We start from the raw sequence: 20,217 nt of genomic DNA on the forward strand, positions 1-20,217 counted from the left end.
AATCTCTTGAAGTTCTCCTCCTCCCAAAACAAATAGTGTAAAGAAACAAGTTGTGCCTTTTGTGGGCAGGTCAAGAGAAGATGCTGTAACAGGCCAGAAGATTGTGATCTTCCTTGCAGCATTTGCTCCATTTATTTGCAGGGTCTGCTTGTTTTACACTGCACTTGTTTAGTGAATCTTATCAATGTATGATGCAACAAGAAGTCTTGTTTTTTCAGCTGGCTTGTTGCAGACCCTGATGCTGATTAGGGCTGAGAGGGAGTGACTGGCCCAAGGCCACCCAGCTGGCTTCTGTGCCTAAGGGAAGACTGCAACCTAGGTCTCCCTGCTCCTGGTCCAGCACTACAACCATTGCTCCATACTAGCTCTCCACAGGTCTGAAGGTAACAGTTACAAATAACCCATTTTCATCCTATTTTAATCTTTAAGCCAGAGATGTGTCAGTAATAAAAACACTGGAATAATAATAATAAAAAATAGGGGGGACTTTTAGTGGATATAGTTAATCTACTTTGAACAACAGCATCTAACAATCAAGTGGAAATTACTGGACAGAAGGGGAAATTTCAGTCTCCACGATGCACCTCTCCACATGAAAAGCTGCATTTTTTACTTTTCTGTTCAATACACTGACAAGGCTATGGTATTTTGCCTCCTTTGCATTCCTTCCAGTTCCAACTTTTCATAATTCCATTTAGAGCCATTTTGCATGTGGGGTGCCACAAGACTTGGCCCATTCTCCTTGTTGTTCAACATCTGCTTGAAAACGTCTTCTATCAGTTTGGGGTGAGCTTTTGTTAAAATGAAATTTTACATCTCCAGCCTGTGCCAAGGAGGAGATGTTATATATGTTCTTACCAGGGTGAAATTGAATCCCAGCAAGACAGTGGCTGTTTGTCCAGAAACCTGTAGGCTGTCTAGCATCCCCTTCCTCCAAAAAACTCTGGAAGCATTGCCTTGCCCCTTATGCAGTAGGTATCTAACTTCAAGGTCCTCCTGCAAGGTTCTCCTGCTAGCTTCTGCTGGATCAGTAGGTGGATTCTGTGGTGATGGGAGAGCTTTATCCAGCTTGGCTGGTACAGCAATTGTGGTATCAGAACAGGGGGCCTTATCAACAATCAATTCTGCTCCTACTGATTCAAAGTTGGATACTTGAAACAGGTTCTACATGGGTCTGTCCTTGAAGACTATTTGGAAACTTCAAGTTGAAGGGGCCATATCAGCCAATTTTAAATTAAGAAATATTTTGCCCTTGTCTTTAACAGAAAATAAGTGAGAAAAAAAGGTAGCATTCCTTTTGAAAAATCAATACCATTTTCACCAAAAGGAGTATGCTTTTTCGAGTGTTGTGATCTATCTAAATACAGTTAGCAAACAGGAGTTATTTATCAGGGCAGAAAAAGGCTCTACAGATTCTAACTGAACAAGCTTTTGTACAAAATCTCTTGACTGTCCTGATCACATCTGCAGAGTACTGAATCAGAATCATAATGGGGGGGGGGTTGGGGACAGCCAAACAGTGCTCTTTGGAATCAAAGTTCTGGAGAAAAATAAAAAACAAACCAACTTGGGGTGTGCAACAACCACACTTCTTCATAGTTCTTGCAACAGCCTAACAAAACTGTACAGAGAGATTAGCAATGAAGGCATCTAATGTACTTGCTCTATTGATTTCTCACTACAGAAGAAAAAACAATATCATGGAAACTTGAAAAAAGGCTGTTGGAAACCCATGTTTGTTCTTGGAGCAGATTCTAAGTCAACTTTTCCAAATAGTCCATTTAATATTAGCCTATGCTCAAGTTATCAGTTGGATCACTATTTTTGGGCCAAGTTACACCAGGGTACTTTGGAACAGTGTGGAAGTTTTCACAACACAGAAATTGGAATAAACAAACTTGCTATCATCTTTCTTTGGCAGAACAGCTCTCCCATCTTCTCAAAGCGCAACTTAACAGCCTTTTAGCTCTGATCAGCAGCAACTGGCTTTTAATGAATCCTACAAGGCTTGTATGCAATATCCTGATCATTAAAATTTTTATTTATTCCTTTATGACATTTTTATCCTGCTTTTCATCTAGGAGACTTAGGGGCTGCTTTCCCTTAGAAGTAATCTTCTGGAGGCCAATGGTGGCAAGCAGTGATTGGAGCAGACCTAAAAGTAGATTTTTCAGATCACCACTTTTTGTTTTCACTCTGAAATACCTTTCTCTAATTCTCTTTCTGTTGTCCATTTCTTTCTCCTTAGCAGCTGGCTCTCAGGAAAAGAAAAAATGGGTCTTAGCAGAGGTCTGAACTGATTGCTTGCAAAGGGCTTTTGAAATTAAGCTGAGGGTTGCATGAAATCAGGCTAAGGGCCAGAGGCTGCACACTTCTGGCTTAGGTCACCTTCCACCTGGACTAGTTTACTTGCACAATAACATTTCATCAGTTTTGGATGGAGTACCAGCTGTGACCTTCCAAGGTAGTCCTGCCCTCTCTGTCATTAACCATGCTCCATTAACATCCTGTTTGGACTACAGTAATGTCTTAGAAGAGGAGTTGTGAATGGCTACGAGCCATCTCAAGGAGCAGAAGCAGTGTAGCAGTTGCCTGGGGAACAACAGGGGAGTTGGGGGTTTGCCCTCATGTTACTTTGATGGGCTTCCTAGAAACATCTGGTTGGCCACCGTAGGGAAACAGGGTGGAATAAATCTTTGGTCTGATCCTGCAGGACACTATTATCCTCTTCAGAGAGTCTAGATAGATTGAAGGTTAGGAGCAAGATAAATAGCTCTGCCTTGGTCTCTATATATTCAGAAGGAAAAGAATATGGGATTTGGGAGAAGTGACATTCTAACTTCTTCCCTATATGTTTTGCATGCACATATGTGGATTCTGTGAAAAGTGATGAGTAGAGATTGGGAAAAGAACTGGGAGGTGAGACAGTAAAAAGGTAGAAGATTGGAGGAGGAGGAGACTCATACACTCCTCTACCAGCAGATCTGGATTACATCAAATTGGGAAAAGCTGTCCCAGTGATGAGAGAGAGAGCAGGAAACTAAATTCCACATATCCAAGAGAAACTGTGTTTTCTGTAAAACAGTCATCAGAGGGAGTGCTTTTGTATGTTTTTTTTTAAAGCATCATGCTTTTTAAAAACTAATCAGTTAAATTGTTAAAAGCCACAGGAACAGATTTCTTCCTGGAGTCATAATACTCTTAGAGTATCTTCAAATTGCTTCTTTCAGTAGACATAGCAGCTTCCCATTTGAGAATGTCTCATTCTAACAGACATTATCTTTTCCTTAAGCCAACACCCATGTCTCATGTGAACACTGCCTGACCACCCTCCACCCCCTTGTGTGTATTATATTATGAGTGTGTTCTGATGTATATTGATGTGCATGTGGAGGCAGATGGTCCAAATCATATCCTTTCCCAAAATTAGGCTTCCAGAGAGACCTTTTTATCATTCAGATACATCAGCTATAGGTACGTATAAACACACAGAGTTTCTAATAATCCATCCCATGAAATATCAATATGTGTGTTCCCCATCAGTTTCAGGCACAAGCTAGCCCATTTTTTGTTCACTGATTGGGATGGAAATCATCCACTCTCTTGCTTTTTATGTGAACTGATTGAAATGCAATGCTTACTATGGAGTGGGCTCCAGGAACTGCCTGCCTTTCTAAACTCTCCCCACTGCCAGCTGCACAAAAGCTGCTGCTTCCAGCCAGAGTAGAGTCACCTGAAAAGAGACAGATAAAACCATCAGCTGGAGAAAAAAGGATGCTTCTTCATAGCAATTTCCACCCCCCACAAAAAACCAAACCAAAACAAAAACAGTCTACAAAACCAACAGAAGCTAAACCAACTCTGGTTATTTCTATCCAAAATGCTGCTGGACGTAAGAAGCCAAATAGGTTGCTTATTTGGGTTTTTTAAAATTTGAATTAAAAAAAAAAAACTGAGCTAGACTGAAGGCGTGCAACATCCTTGCAAAAATACCCCACACCCAGAGTGACCCTATTTAGCTCTCCCTGTCAAAATGATTACCCTTTGTTGTCGTTGTCTTTTGGGAAAGGCAATTTTTTTAGTGCCAGTTTCTAGAAGGAGAGGCCATATTCCACTCCAGCTATGTCAAGCAAACCCCTATCTGGTTTTTCTATCCACCCAAAGGAACTTTCACTTCTTTTTCCTTTGGGGGCTTGCATACACTGGATGTTGTGTCTAGAATTTACATCATTGGTTCGGCCTGTTACCACACTGGTGCCAAACAGTTGCACGTCATTCCATCTGTTTCTTTGCTGTTGTACCAGTGGTGCAGCTCAAGCTGTGGTAGGACCAAACATACTTCTTGTGGGCTCACTTCCCAGTTTCTTACCCCCAGCAATTCCTGACACTTCCTCCCTTCCAGTATCCTGCCTCTCTCTCTCTCTGTTCCTTCTCTTCTGACTCTGGACAGCAGCGACACTGGCCTTCTAAAATCACTTGGGTGTGTCATAGAGCAGAATTACAACTGCATCTAGTAGACTTTATTTATCAAAGGGCTCTGAAGGAAGGAAAGGAGGAAGGAGGAGGATAATCGCAGTTTTGTTGCATTTGAAAGAAAAAAGATTTCTGGGTTGGAGGCCGTCTTAGCTATAAGGCCTAGACCTTCATTCAGTGATACATGTCCAGGTGGTCCCCGCCCCGCCCCCAAAGACCATGCTTGTAGTGATTTTTGTGGCCAAATGCACGAGCAGAGGAACTGGATAGACAATTTTTTCCAGGGCAGAACTCTACTTAACCAATGAGAATGGTGCCATTATAGAAAAAGCCATCAGAAGCTAGCAAAGAACGCTGCTGCTGCTGGTGTTTCTGTAGATCATGCACATTTTTCCATTAGTCAGAAGATTCCCCGATTTCCCAGTCTGGAAAGGACCACTGGGAGAAGTTCCCTCCTCCCTTGGAACTTGATGAAAGAGTGGGAAACCAGGGAGGCAATGAACGTGTACACTGAAAGAATGAACATTCATGCACAGAAATAGGGACATGCTCTTCAGCCATTCTGTAACTAAGTAAGGGCAAGAACACCTCACTCCTTCCATCAAAAGGGCTCTGAAATTTTCTTTCTCATTTGCAAGAACTCTGAACGCTAATTCAACCAACTAAATGACAATAGGAAAAAAAAAAAATAGATTGCTGGAGACTTTCTCTCCCTTGCACTTCCTAAAACAGGACTTTACCTCTGGAAGCTAAAGCATTATGGCTATGTACTTGTCAGGAGTGTTATTTGAGGTCATTTGGTACCTTCCGTATTACTTGCTCTATTTCACCAAGCTCACCTGTGGAATTCCTAATGTTCTAGCACTCAGGTGTCCAGAAGAACAGCTAGAAGGCCAAATGCTTTTTAAAGTCTCTTCTGTGCAAACCAATCAAAGTTATTAAAGGCCTTCAGTCCATTAATCATCTAGCTTTCCAACAGTTATATTTACATACATTTGCATATTGTAAAACATCAACCAAAAGGTCTTGAGATCCTTGAGTGAGGTGACAGGTTCTCTTTGTGATTCATAATGGTACGCAGAAAATGTTGTTATTTTCACTGTATTACAGATGAATGTAATACCTGGACTCCATTCGGTTTAAGAAAGGTTTAACTGCGCCTGGGCAATTAAAGCAATATTTCTAAGGTTCTAGTGTCCTGATAGGTGGGTGTTTACTTTAAACATTTCAACTCTCACCGTTTAGTAGTCTAAATATGTGCACGCTTCACAATGTCAGTGAAGGGTAAATCATTTTCTAATACAATACCGAAACAGTTCTAAACTACTTGGCTCAAATAAAAGTATTATAGAAACCACAAAAAAGGAAACCATTACAGAAAACAGTGTACAATTAATTGCTGTTTTTGTATCCAGATTGCTATCAAGCTTTAATTAATTTCCAGGGTCTACAGCAGTGTTTCTCAACCTTCGCAGCTTTCAGATGGGTGGACTTCAACTCCCAGAATTCCCCAGATAGCAAGGCTGGCTGGGGAATTCTGGAAGTTGAAGTCCACCCATCTGAAAGTTGCCACGGTTGAGAAACCCTGGTCTGCAGCCTGTCTCAGAGCTCAGATTTGTGCATCCATGAGAGAGCAAGTTAGTTAAGATGCTGGGCTAGAAACCAGGAGTCCAGAATCTAATTAAAAAAAAATCCTTAGCTGAGAATTGCCACCATATTAACAATTCAGACTTTTTATAATATGGCCCATGTGTCATACTCCACAAGGATAGTTATTTGAAAAGCTCATTCTCTTTAACTGAAGGCATTCTCAATCTGAAAGATTGTGCAGCCCAAGTCTAAAGATCCAGAACTTTATGAATAGAGCAAGCAAGGATTTTGAAGTTCCTATCAAAAATTAGCATCTGGACAGCAGACTGAGAAGTCCCCCTTGGGATTCTGGTGCTGCATTTAAGCTTTTCTGCCAATGTAGAAGCAACATTATTTCTGTTTAATATAAGATCCTGTTAATGTAACCTTACAATAAAGTTAGAGCTAGTACTTCTGGGTGTGCTTCTTATCTGGACTACCTCGCAAGGCTAATATCAATCTTGCAAGTCCAAAGTATACCTCTCCCCTCTCACCTTTACAGTCCAAGAAACTAGGGAGGGTCCCTTCTGAGATGTTTGCCATGCCTACATTCCTTCTGCAGACTCAGCTGCCAATTGTCTGACCATTGTTTAGTCTGCAGCTCTTCTTCCTGTCTCCCAAGGTCACTCCCATATACCATTACACATACTTCCAGACAGAGTTGGTACACAATTTGGGGATCCTCTTGGACTCATGGCTCCTACTTGATGAGCAGATCAGCCATGAGCAGGAAGGCCTTTGCATTAATCCATCTTGGGTGCCAGTTTTGCCTATTCCTGGATTAGGAGGGTGTGTCACAGTTGTTCACTCATTAGTCACTCTCAGTTGGATTATTGCAATGTACTCTACATGAGAGCATTCAGGAGCTGCAACTGGCCCAGAATGCAGTTTTGGGCACTCAGCCATATCCCCATATAATTCCACTGCATTGCAAGTTGTACTGATGAGATTATTTGAAGGACCACCTGTCTCCAACTGCTTCTTCTCATCCCCACAAATGCAGCAGAGTAGGCATACTCCCTTCTGTAAAGCAATATCATCAGCAGGGTTCAGAGGATGTGCCTTCTCTGTTGCAATGCTTGCCCTATGGAACAGTATCCTGCCCCCAAGATTTGGATGCCCCCAACTCTGTTAGCCTTCTGGAGGGTCTTGAAATCCTGGTTCAAGGATCTTGAAGTCCTCCGGCATTGGGACCAGGATATTAGTTGAGGCCAGTGCGGTTAGGTTCCCCCCCCCCCGATTTTATATTAGGAACCTTGGTTGCATTGTACTGTTTATGAATGCTTAATTTGGTTATAGACATTTAAGCTACTCTTTTTACTTCTGTATTACGTTGTTGGCATGTTTCTATATACCACTAGCTGCCCAGATTCCAGATGTTGAGAGGGGCAGTCATATAAATGGTTTAACTAAGTAAACAAACAAACAAAGATAAATACATAGTTTGCTGAAATATATATCGTAATTCTGTATAACGTGCAGTGGCAATATGTTGCCTAGACATAGTGATTCTCTGGATGGTGATCGTATGACTTGAAAGTTTTTTTAAAAAATCAAAATGGTCCAAATCACATGAGGTTTGGTATGACAACACTAAAAACTTGAAGGACCCTAAGAACGACATGGCCAAAATCTCATGAAATTTGATGACCTTGTAAGGTTCAGCCACCTGTGCCACAGTGCCATGCTGTGCATTAGTGCCCGCTACCTGGAACAGCTGCTGGCTACAGATCTGTGGGCCTCTCAGGAACGTCACCTTTCCTTGTCCTCCAGCATTTGGATAGATGGATGTAAAAAGTGTTTCCTGCTGAAAGTTCCTGCTAACCTGCGTTAAGAAATGTGCTGCACTGTATGTCAGGGTCCCCTAAATTTATAGTGCAGCCCCATGCAGTTTGAATAACAAGGGACTAAGCAGATACCTTCTTGAAGGAGAGAGAGAGAGAGAGAGAGAGAGAGAGAGAGAGAGGGGGAGCATTTAGGTGACCCCGTCACCCTGGACATTCTTGAGCTGGGGGAATAAAGCAGATACTCTTTCCTTGAGTAATGTCTCACCTTGCCTTCATTTTCCCAACAACTGCTTAAAGAAAGCTTTTCGGGCTGAAATATCACGTTTCATCGCATCTTGTCTGCCAGCTTGCAACACTTGGAAGGGTATGAGTGATACGAAGGCAAAGCGGAAAGGAAACCATCCGGCTACCAGGGTTTACAGTCCTCTTCCAACCCTGGTCTCTTCTCTTAGGTTGCTCTGCACCAGGTGGCAAGGCTGTGAGCCTCCAACACTTGGCAGAGAGAATGGGAAACGGAGGACCCCAAGGGAGCCCATTGGTCAAACTATGATCCTATTGCTACTCGAAGTAATCCCCATAAACTTAATGGAACTTCTTTCTGAAGATTGTGCTATTAAAGTGGTTTTATGTAGCAAAAACTCAAAATGAGAAAGTATCCCGGAGCCATGGTATTTTTTTTGTTTATTCCAAAACAAAAACCGGCAACAAACTCTGCTCCCCCCACCCACTTTACCAGCACAAGTTCAGTCCATTCAGTTCAGCGGTGCTTCCGCCAATGAAGTATTGGATCATAGCTTAAAAAACATGGAGACGCAAGATTTGTGCATATATGTAAAAATGTGCATATTACCTGTACATATACATATGTGTGTGTGTGTGTGTGTGGATTCATATACTCACACAATAACTTGGTTAAATGTTTAAGATATTCTCCATATGAGAATCCATCAAGTTCAAAGGTTCCTCCTCCTCCTTTGAAAGATTTGGGGTTCAGTTGGATCAAAGTACTATTTTCTATTAGATCTGAACTCAAACCCATGGCTTGACAATGCTTGTGTCTGATTGAACCCTAGTTCAATCCTGGATTGTTATATTCAAATGTGATTTGAACAAACTACCCCTTCCATAAATAGGAAGCTGAAGATTGCTCTGAATCACAGCAGCTTTATATTATGGTGTGTAAACAAGAGAGAAGTATATAAAATTAACATCTGTCCGAACATATTTTCATAATATGTTGTCATGTTTAAATAGGATGCAGGCTTGTTTCTCCTCCTCCTCCCAAAATATTTTAGGAGTTTGTAGTTTAGCATGTCCTAGAAAAGTTATGAGTTCCATTTCCAAAGACCGCATCCCTTATTTTTCCCTTCAGGGATGGGCACATGGGAGTTGATCAGCAACATCTGGAGGGCAGGTTATTTTACCAGAAGCATCTGATGAAGTGGATAGTGATCCACAAACACTTACATCACAATAAACACATTTGGCTCTAAGGCGCCACCTAATTCTTTGTTGCTTACAAAAAACAAAAACAAAAATCTGCCTTGAAGACACATCAGTTACCAACTTTAATCCAGAAGAAGAAGTCAGGAGCCTGGGGAGACTTATGATTAACCTGCTTTCCCTCTAACCAGCTGGCCTGGAGGCTACAGAATGGCCAATGGTGCGGATATCAAGCTGTCTGTCCCCAAATGCCTAATTAACAGGCAGGTTTGGCTAGAGGAGAACACCATGGGAGGTAAGCGAATCTGGAAACTGGGGGCAGCAGGGGTGGCAGAACCCACTCATATATTAGCTTCAGCTCAAAATCTATCAAACTGCCTCAGTTTACATACTGATCCCTTGTGGGAGGCAGATAGCACACGTTTGCATATACACAGCCCACACCATTGTGCTGGCCTTTCTTACGAAAAGTCAGAAAAATAGCAACTTGTGAAATATTAGGAAGTGCAGAAAAGTATGTCAAAACTGGGGATGTAAAATGAGAAATGTGCTAACAAAACAAATCAATTAACATACACGATCCAAGAACCTACTGAATTAAATAATTCCGTATTCAGAACAATTAAGATCCTTTGACTCTCTAGGCAGCTGATCTGAAGACGAAGATTGTGCTCTTCCTCCGAAAGACACCTTAAAACTGCAGTTTATTCCCACCTTCTCTCCTCCAACCAAGAATGAACATTCACAAAGCAGTATTATAATGAGCTCTGTAGATTGATACCACTCAAGACTGTGTCTCTTGTTCGGAAGGGCATCACATATGGAAGCTTCCCCATTTTAAGCAGAACTTACCATATTGCCATGCATAAGGAGGTAACCGAAGGTAACAGAAACTCAAAGATTGGAAAAGAATTACTTTGTTTAAAAGCAAAACAAACAAACAAAAAACCCGAATGTGACTAGAACTGGAGGTTCCCCCCAAAAAACCAAGTAAGGCCTGAGTTTGCTATGCAGGCACAGAATGGAGAAATGGTGTTTTGATTGGAACAAGAATATTCCATGCTACAACATTTTGCTGCACAGGTCACCTTTGATGTTAACCTAAGTATTCTCAATATTAATTGAACTTCATCTTTGACTTAGGGGAGAAGACATCTAGAATTTTACAAATTCAGGCTAGCTACAAAGGTCAGGAAGAGATGATGGCAAAGGTCCTCTGCTTACTGCTCTAGAGAGCTGCTGCCAGTCAGAGGACACAATGCTAGGCTGGATGGGCAAATATGCTTCTTCTCAGTTTACAAATCTAATTGCAAGTCCAAAGAATATTTTTGTGACATTTCTTGATATAGAAATAGACGCAGTTTAGGGGGTATTGATGATGGTGTGCGTGTGAATATTTGTGCTTTTCAGCAGTGTGGGTCACCTTTATGCTCCTGGAATAAAGTTATGTGTGAATACATTTGAATAACTGAGAGAATGGAGTGTGTGTGCATGTAGGGGGACGAGGAAGAGGAAAATATGGTGCAAAAGTGGCTAGGTTTAACACAGTTGCTCAATGGGAAATCTGTGCTGGGCCAATAAATAATAGACGGTCGCCTTGTCCTGGAGAAAATGCCTCATACTGTTTGGCTCCAGGCAAAATAAAGGGAATTCAGTGCCCCAAAGGGCTAGAACAGTGGGATTAATAACACATCAATTTTAATGCAGATTTTTTTTCTGCTTCATAAACAGCAAAGTGAATGTTTGAGCATCTCAGCAGGGGGTTAATGAGGACTCTGATTAGTTATTCAGATTTCCTTACACTGCCTCAATCCATCCTTCTAGAGGGAGAGGAAAGGAGGATGGGGGAAAGATACAGTAAAGATATTCTTCCCACCCTCCTTCTGTTTTCTAAGCCAGCTCCAGCCATAACATGGCAAAACCTTACAGATTCATGGATTTATATCTTGCAATGATTCAGGTTTCATGGAGAGCATACAGAGGGTCCTTGTCCAAATTAAGTGCCCTCACCTTTCTTTATTTCTGGCCTGCTAAGAAAGGGAGCTCACAAGGAAAAGCACAATGAAGCATGAAGCTGGCTTAGCAACATCCAGCGCCTGTCTCTTGCTAAAGGAGGATGTATTTGCCTCAAACTGTAGATCCTAAGTAGATCCTTGACTTTCTTACTGGAAAATTAATCCTCCAAGTGTGCTTTGACAAAAATTTTGAGCTACACTGTCCAAAGAAGATAGTGCCTAGATAGGAATTCTGGCAAGAACAATATTGTTGAAAAAGCTGTGCCTGATAGGTGCTGAATGGGAAGGAAGGGTCAGGAAGGAAGAGTACTTCAACTGGAATAGGCAGCATCATAGCTGTCTATTTTGAAAGAAAGCAGAAAATAAAGCACGCTTAGAATGATAAGGGAGAAATAAAATGTTTTTTATGGAAATGACAGAAAGGATTAATTTTTTAATTTATATTTCAAATTTGGTCACTGCCCATCTCACTGCTCTTCCCTCCCTCATCGCTTCTCTTCCACTGCATCTTAGCAGGTGCTCAACAACCAACAACATAAGCTGCCTTTGCCAAGCAGACTGTTTTGTTCACCTTGCTCAGATATTGCTTTGGCCACAGTAGCTCTTCAGGACTTCAGGCACAGAGAGTTCCTCCTTTCAGTTATCTTATTCTGAGATGCTGAAGATTGAACTCAGGGCTTTCTGCATTCAAAGCACATCTTCAACTCCATCTCCATGTCTTTTGTCCATAGTGGACAAAGATGGTGTGGACAGCCTAGGCATAGTCTTGCCATAGGGAGCCTTGTGCCTCTTATGATTGTCCTACACCATCATTTTTACTAATTCCTCCCAGATGTACCACCATATCAATCTTGGGTTTCATCAACTATAATGACTCATGCCCGAGGGAAAGGATTACCTCAATTTCATCTTTGTTCCAGGTTCACAATATCAATGCTGTAATTGGAGAACATCCAAGGGAACAGAATAGCAATATATGCAAGATAGAGAAGAGAAAGTACATCACTCAGTATATTTTAATATACTCCAGAAATTGTCACAAGGCAGTTACCTTTTGCTTTATTCTTGTAGTGTTTTTTCATTTTTTATTATTATATTGATGTTTTTAACTGTGTTCGCCACACCCAGGTTTGCTTGTGTGAGATGGGCACACAAGCCCATCTTGTGAGATGGGCAGCTGTATAAATTGGATTAAGTAAATACTTGGTTCCATATAATTTCCTGTAAACTGGTTTGAGTCAGGGGCATACAAATGTAATTTGTTGTTGTTATTATTATTATCATTGCTTACTCAGATAATGTAGCTCTCAACAGATGTTGAGTGAAAACTGGAGGAGACTGCTGCCTCAAACAAACTGTGATTGAGACATGATGGTCTGTGGTACCCATGGTACAGAAAAGGCAGCCCAACTTAATGAAGATCGTGCTACCTCTACATCTTTGCCCTTTGCTGGAGAAGGGGTGGAGTTGTTATTTAAGTCCTGCATGTTTCCTTTCCTGATTCTTGCCTGTGGGGCTTTCTTTTTTTTGTCCAACATGCATCCAGAGAACTGACAAGCTCAGATATACAGTAGAGGTTTCCTGAAAATGCTGCAGGCAGCACCCTCTCTTTGCACCACAGTAGACAAGGAGGAGACCAATAAGGGACAGGGGCAAGGGGTGTGATGAGAGAAGGACTACATGCTGTAGCCTTGGCTGCCATCAATGGTATCAAAACTGAGTGGGCAGGCCTGGTTCTGTGATCTGCTGACAAACGAATAGCTTCATTTTGTGACCCAGATTTGATTGTTGCTTATTCCTCTCTGTGATCTGGTAAGAAGCTATTCTTTGAAAGAAACTGGGGGTAGAGGGTGGGGGGAGATGCTGAGCTGACACTCAAGCTTAGGGGGAAAAAAATAAATAAAATGTGACTTTAGGTGGAAGAGTTGAAGCCATTCCAGTTTCCTTGGCAGGCAGGAAAAAATTCACAGGAGATGGATCACAACGGATTCAGATAATATTCTCCCAAACCAAGTATCACTTCTCTCTGATATCCTCAAACATATACAGTAACTGCTGCAGGAGCTTTGACCAAATTTGGAGCACCCAACCTGCAGGGTGCAACCGTATAAATCAACTGTTTTTTAACACTATTATGGGATGGAGAGGAGCCAAATATCTAATGTTTACTTGTTTGGGAGCACATATAAGCTTATGCAGGATATTTCCAAGGAATTGGCCTTGGTGTGCACATTTTTTTAAAATGTTCAAAGCTTTAATTTATGCATAGCACCCAGTTCTTTTGAAAGGGATGTTTGGAATAGGGTCAGTCACCTCTGGTCTTATTGTTGACTAAATAGAGTGGCTTCCACTGCAGTTCTGTCCTAAGCAATATAAGACAGATAAGAAGCATGCTGTCAACCTTGGCTTCTCTAGCCATCAGCTATTGGCCCCAGTCCTCCAGACTCTTCCAATCTTGAGCATTCCCTGATTAACAGAACAATTAGCATTCTGCTGTGCTCAATAATGTGAAATTCTTTCCTAATCAATCAATCAATCAATCAATCAATCAATCAATCAATCAACATGAATGCTATTTCAGGGCACACTGAAATGTAATGTTTGCACTGAATGGTATGTTAATTGTGGTTTGCTGTGAACATAAGTGGTTTGATCCTGCTTTGATCCATGAATGGGTAAAACAAACCCAAAATACCACTAAAAGAACCTTCTGCTCTGCTCTGATTTAAAAGCCAAGAAAATGCTGGATTTCTTTTAACCTGGAAAAGTGGAAGACTAAAACCAGGCATTAGTCTTTGCATTCATCCAGTGCAGTACTCCTCTTTGCTCTTTTATCCTCTGGGTGTCTGCAAAAGCTCTGCAGGGGTAGACAACCCCTTTCCAGTCCATGAAGTATAGCAATAATCCTGCACGGACTGGAGACCTTTACAGCTGAGGCTCAGTGAGCTTCTGTGTAGTTTTAAGGGGTGAAGTCAACCCAGGGTTACAGTGTTGGAAGCCAGTTCTGAGAGAGTATGAAAGAGCTTCAATTGTTCTTATAACGCCAGAGTATAAAACATACTAGATACGCTGATCGCCTAGTCCAATGCCTTGCCCAGTGCATAAGTCCATCCTTGACATATGGCATCCAGCCAAGATGTGCCCACCACCTCCCAAGGAAGTCAGGCAAAGCCTGAACAAGATCTTCATTTGTTTGCTAATTCATATGTGCAGATAAAGATAAGATGCACTCCATCCCCCTATTCAGAAATGTAACTTTAAGAGACTATTGCTGGCTATGGGATATAAACATACTCATATACTACCTAAAAGGAGGGGGAATATCTTTAATAAACAGAGACCACCTAGAGCATAGGAAGATCACAAATGTTCTTTTCTCTTTCTCCCTTCCATCACTTTTGAACCACCAAATGAATTTTACAGCCAAAGAACTTTTTTTCGAGCTTTCCTCTTCAATGTAATCGAGAAGTCATTTATTCCTCCATAACATTTGCTTGAAGGAACGTTAGAGCTGAATTATAGCTGGGACCATTATCTCACAATAACTGTCTGGGAAATGTTAATGCCTAGATTCTGCAGAATGCCGTATTACAGTTTTTATGGTGGACATAACATTTTTATGAACTTTTTCTCAGGTAACACCACCATTTACTATGGAGAAGAGCACCTACCTTGGGTTCATTAGCTTGTGTATATACTTCGTGGTAGCCTTGGGGTCCCTTGAGAGAGACATCCCCATAGTATTACCATCATCACTTTATTTGTATGGCACTTTTCCTGGTGAATGCACCCCAAGTGGCCCACTCCATCATCATGACAGTTTACTTAATAAGATGATTTGATAACAATACAGGGCTACAAACCTGAAATAACTGGGTATATATTAATACAGCAATATTAAGACCAAGCAATTCATGGACAACTTATAATATGGCCTTACAACAGAGGGAAAAAACAACAACGAAGAACTACAAAAATAATGCATTTTATCAAAACTGAAAAGATCTTCTCAGCACTCTCTGAACATTGATGGTTTCCTTCACCAGCATGGCCAGGAACAATGGCAGCCCCTGGGCAAAATATCTGAAGACATGGGATGCCTCTTCTTGCCCAACATGGGTGAAAATCCTAACATCTCTTTTTATGGGAGAACTGTTATATCCAAAGCTTCATTGCTACAGCAACCTGACCTTGCAAGAAACAAAAAGGGACGAAGTGGAAATAAGAACTCTTAAGATATCTCAGAAACAACCAGCACCTTCAGGGTAATTTTGTGGCCTTTTTCTAGAGAAGTCTGGATGATCATCTGAAGTGCTTCTAATTCCACTCTTCTGTCCTCATTCCTCCCACCCTCTTTCAAGAGAGCTATATTTTATTCAGACTTTCTTAAAATGACTAAAAAAAGGGTTTTCAGTATTTTATATTTTCTTGGTAAAATAATGACCTCAGATCTTTCCCCCCACCCCTGAATGTTTTAAATGTGTTTGCGTCTCTCACTTCTGGAATAATTCTTTTTCTTCCCTTTTTAAAAAGAAAAATGGATTTTATGGTTTCATGCTTGATTCGCCTTTAGCTTCTATTAAGTGTCATAACTATTTCATTATAGGAATCCCGGTCTCCTTATTTGCACCTGCATTTGAGGGTTCCATCATTTCACTATTCTTTGAGACAGAATGCTTTCAACCTCTGACATTACTAGTAAAATCTGGATATCTCACATGAGTTTACAATACTTAAGCTGACAAGTATCAGCACAAACATACCCAGAGTGGAGGAAAGGGAGGCAGAAATGACCTGGCAGGTCCCTCTAGATGGGCAGAATCACTTTTAGAATATGCACAGTGATATTAGACAATTGTAGGGCAACTCTTTAGGTCGGCAGGCCTGTCACCAAGGAGATAGCACAAAAGCTAGGAAGGCTAATGACAGAAACACCACACACCACTTTACAGCAAAGTGAACACTCAATGGTAGCATCAAACTACAAGTCATCAAAGGGAGATTCTGAATCTACAAAAGCATGCAGAAAAAAGGAGGGTTTCTAGTTTAGATTGTACTACTTCAGGTTTGAAACAGAGGGAAGAATAATATGTTTGAATCCTTTCCTGCATGTAAATTCTTTTCATTTATGTGAAAAGAATTGCATATTACTTCCCAATCAACTTTAGTTTATAAGCTAAGCATGGTTGGACAATATTGTTGTTGTTTATTCAATTTGTATGACTGCCCATCTCATGTAAGCAATTCTGGGGGGCTCAACACAGGTAAAACAATTCAATAAAAGCAAGTTAAAAAAAATAGAAACCTATAAAACCCTCAGTAATAATTTCAAAACAAAAAATAATCCTGACCAGAAGCAGAATCTATTCTTACATCAGCCCAACACAGCCACTGTAAAGGCTCCCCACCATTGCCATATCCCCAGGCATAGTGGCAGAACCATGTCTTCAGGACCTTCTTGAAGGCCAGGAGGGTGGGGACAATCTAGGTTCCAGGGGGATGATGTTCCCAGGGTGGGTGCCATGGAAAGGAGCTGGAAGGGAAACTACCAGGACATTTCAAGGCTGTAGATGAGATTGGGAAATTGGGACGGGGGGAACCCAACATCTGGAAGAAGGCATCGGTAAACCACTTCCATACTGTTTGTCAATAAAACTGCAGGGATGTATCTCTGAAGACAGTAGGAGTCAAGCCTGGCTCAAAGGAGACTTGACTTCCATTTACAGAGATTCCTTATGAGCTTTTGAAATAAAACTGAACACTTAAAAAATATCCCAGTACAGTGATACCTCGGGATACGAACGCCTCTGCTTGCGAATTTTTCGGGTTACGACCAGCTCTGGCCCCAAAATTTTACCTCGGTTTGTGAACTCCGCCTCGGGGTACGAGCCATTTTCCGCCCGTGCCACGTGGTCCGCGGCCATTTTCTGCCCGTGCCACGTGGTCCGCGGCCATTTTTCCGCCCGTGCCACGTGGTCTGCGGCTGTTTTTCCGGCCCTGCCGCGTGGTCCGCGGCCGTTTTCGCGCCGCGCCGGGCTGTTTTCGTGCCGCGCCGCGCTGCGCCGGGCCGTTTTCGCGCCGCGCCCGGCCGTTTTCACACCGCACCACGCCGCGCTGCACCCGGCCATTTTCGCGCCGCACCACGCCGCGCCCGGCCGCTTTCCGTGTGGTCCGTGGACGCCAGAACGGATTAACGGTAATTACATTGAACCTTATGGGAAATTGCCTCGGGTTGCGACCAAATTCGGGCGGAGGGCGGAACGGATTAACCGGATTTACATTGAACCCTATGGGGAAATTTGCCTCGGGGTGCGACCAAATTCAGAGGGCGGAACGGATTAACCAGATTTACATTGAACCCTATGGGGAAATTTCCTTCGGGTTACGACCAACTCGGGATACGCCCAGAGTCACGGAACGGATTAAGTTCGTATCCCGAGGTACCACTGTATTAATGAACGTTAGTGGCTGAGGAGGGCTAATGGCAATGGGTACGTCTATGCCTCCAACTATCCAGTGTTGGGTTTTTGTGTGTTTGCAGAGGGGAGGGAGGTCGTGCTTTAAGGCAGAAGCACCATACAAAAGGCCACTCTCTGAGTTGCTGCAGTGCAGAAGATTTGTGTTGAAGTGGAGACTGTGGGAAGGCTACTGCCAATGCAGATTGTCTAGCTGTTTGCTGCTTTTTATACTAGCATCTCTCTGTTCACTGAAAACTATCAGAAGAGGGAAAGAGGTTGTGTCAATAATGATAGTCATCCCTGATGGACTAGTTATCCTTCTGCATGGAGGTTCTTTTGTGGTGAGAACCAAAATGCATGATCAGTCATCTGTAGATGGAAATGTTGCTCTGCTAAAATAACACTTGCTTTCTTCATACAACATGACTTTATACAACATGACTTTTCAGACTTTCCATAGAATGGATCATGAAGCATCCAATGCTTCTTCCTTATCCACTGAGAACTGGACCAAGGGCCAGTCCATGTTCATACTAAAAGGGGGAGAGAAAATATATACTCATGAGGCCATGGGAAGTACTAGTTAAGAAACAATAAGCCATGTGGACAGTAGACCACAGCAACACTGTATCAACTGACTTACTGATAAGTCTTTGCTGTTTGATGGAATTAATTCCTGCCAACTCTTTGCCATGTGTAAAGTCAGTGGCAACTAATGCCCAGTGGGGCTAGTGGAGAGAAGGACAGGAGCCAGCAGAAGTGAAACCAAGGATTCTCTCTACACAGAGCGAGTGAAAGTAGTAATTTCTCTTGAAGGAGCCTAAAGATATTTAAACAATGCATTACAATTATGTAGCCTTTACCAAGGAACCATGTCTTACTAATAGTGGGTGGATCATTTGATACTGCATTGAAATAGTAAGTCTATGACTTATTTCACTGTCCAGTTTAGGCACACCACATCTCCACAAGCAATTTGACCTAGGACTTTTAGAAGCCTTAGAAAAAGTTATCTGGAGTTTTTTTTTAAAGATGGACAGTGGGGAGGAAGGGAGAATTGAGATTCATCCATAGAGATGAAGAAAATTGCCTTTTGTAAGCAGCTTCTTATTGCACAGAGAATGTTGTGACAAGGTAACACCAAGATTATAAATTTGAATTCAAATGAAAGTGGGGGCTTTCTGCTTCACTATACTTCACTAGCTTCACTAACTAGGGAGGACATCATGTTTCTGCTCTCAAACCCATGATGAAAACACAATACTCCAAATCTCTTGAATGTGGATTGTATCCAAACATTATTGAATTAGAATTTTATTATGACAGAAGGGGAACATTATTAATAATATTCCTGGAGAAAAATCATATCAACAAACTACAAAGGAAATGTAAATGAAATGAGGTTCAGTGGTTTCCTGGCACCCTGACCCCACCCTCCAATTATTTTGGCTGCCAGTATCCCATTCAACTGCCCAGCGTGACACATAAACCAGAAAAAGTGTGCCACTGGTTTTGAAAATGTATCTTGCACATCCAAAGATACAGCATGTCAAAGCTAAGGATGGAAAGTCATTTCCATCAATGGTTTGGACATCAAGATAATAATAAAAGCATTTTTGGTATGGGCTTAGCAATATGGTTTTTATTGTATTGTATTTTTATTGTATTTTAATTAATATTTATTTTTTGTTTTTATTTTAAACTGCCCAGAGTCCCTTCCTAATGAGATGGGCAGTGACCAAATTTGACATATAATCAATCAATCAATCAATCAATCAATCAATCAATCAATCAATCCACACTGGCTTGACTGAAAGAAGGAATGTTGTAATTATTGAATATAGGGAGCCTTACCTTGCATTGGGTTTGTCTACCTTCTACCTTTGAGAGAAGTTAACTCCCATGTTACGTTTTGGTTTGTTGAACAAAACTTGATCTAAAATGAAGCCATCCTGCTGGAGCATTTGTACCCCACCTTCATGAATTTCCCTACAGAAAGCGAATGATTCTGCACCTGTTCCTAAGCAACTTGGGGCTGGTTCTCCTCCCTCCTGCTGTAAACAAACTGTTTCTTAGACTCCCTCTTTGATACTAAAGAGACATCATAAAAAAAGAGAGATTCTTTTCTTTGGGACCACAGCCATATGCTTCATTTCAGTTTTAAACTACATGTTAATTGTTCTGAATTAAGAGCTCCAGCTGGAAAAAGCAAACAAGCAATTTACAGACCTTAAGATAACACCCAACTTATCCAAATTGATGTAAAAAAGCTCCCCTTCTTGGTTGGGTGGAATTCAAATACTGACTGGATTTTGTGTTTTGTTTCTTGTTTTTTAAATAAAGCCTGAGTTTTCAAAACTGGATTTTTTCCCAGATATATCCTTAAAAATAACAACAACCGAGAAGGAGAGA

At 41.5% G+C, this 20,217-nt stretch overlaps 1 protein-coding gene across 2 annotated transcripts in view; it reads right to left on the reverse strand.

Moving 5' to 3' along the window:
- PKNOX2 (PBX/knotted 1 homeobox 2) overlaps positions 1-20,217 on the reverse strand; it is a 268,356-nt gene that overhangs the window by 100,106 nt on the left and 148,033 nt on the right. Inside the window, exon 6 of one of the 2 annotated variants that reach the window (XM_088139091.1) lies at positions 3,642-3,733. The exons of the other annotated variant lie outside the window; for it this stretch is intronic. The gene's annotated coding sequence lies outside the window, so the exon portion shown is untranslated. The remainder of the gene's footprint in view (positions 1-3,641; positions 3,734-20,217) is intronic. 2 annotated transcript variants of the gene reach the window in all.

The sequence above is a fragment of the Python bivittatus genome, unplaced genomic scaffold (genome assembly GCF_059951505.1).
Source record: "Python bivittatus isolate LINGU-HERP-01145 unplaced genomic scaffold, Pbiv_v1 ctg000320_np1212, whole genome shotgun sequence".
In the NCBI taxonomy this organism is placed as follows: domain Eukaryota; kingdom Metazoa; phylum Chordata; class Lepidosauria; order Squamata; family Pythonidae; genus Python; species Python bivittatus.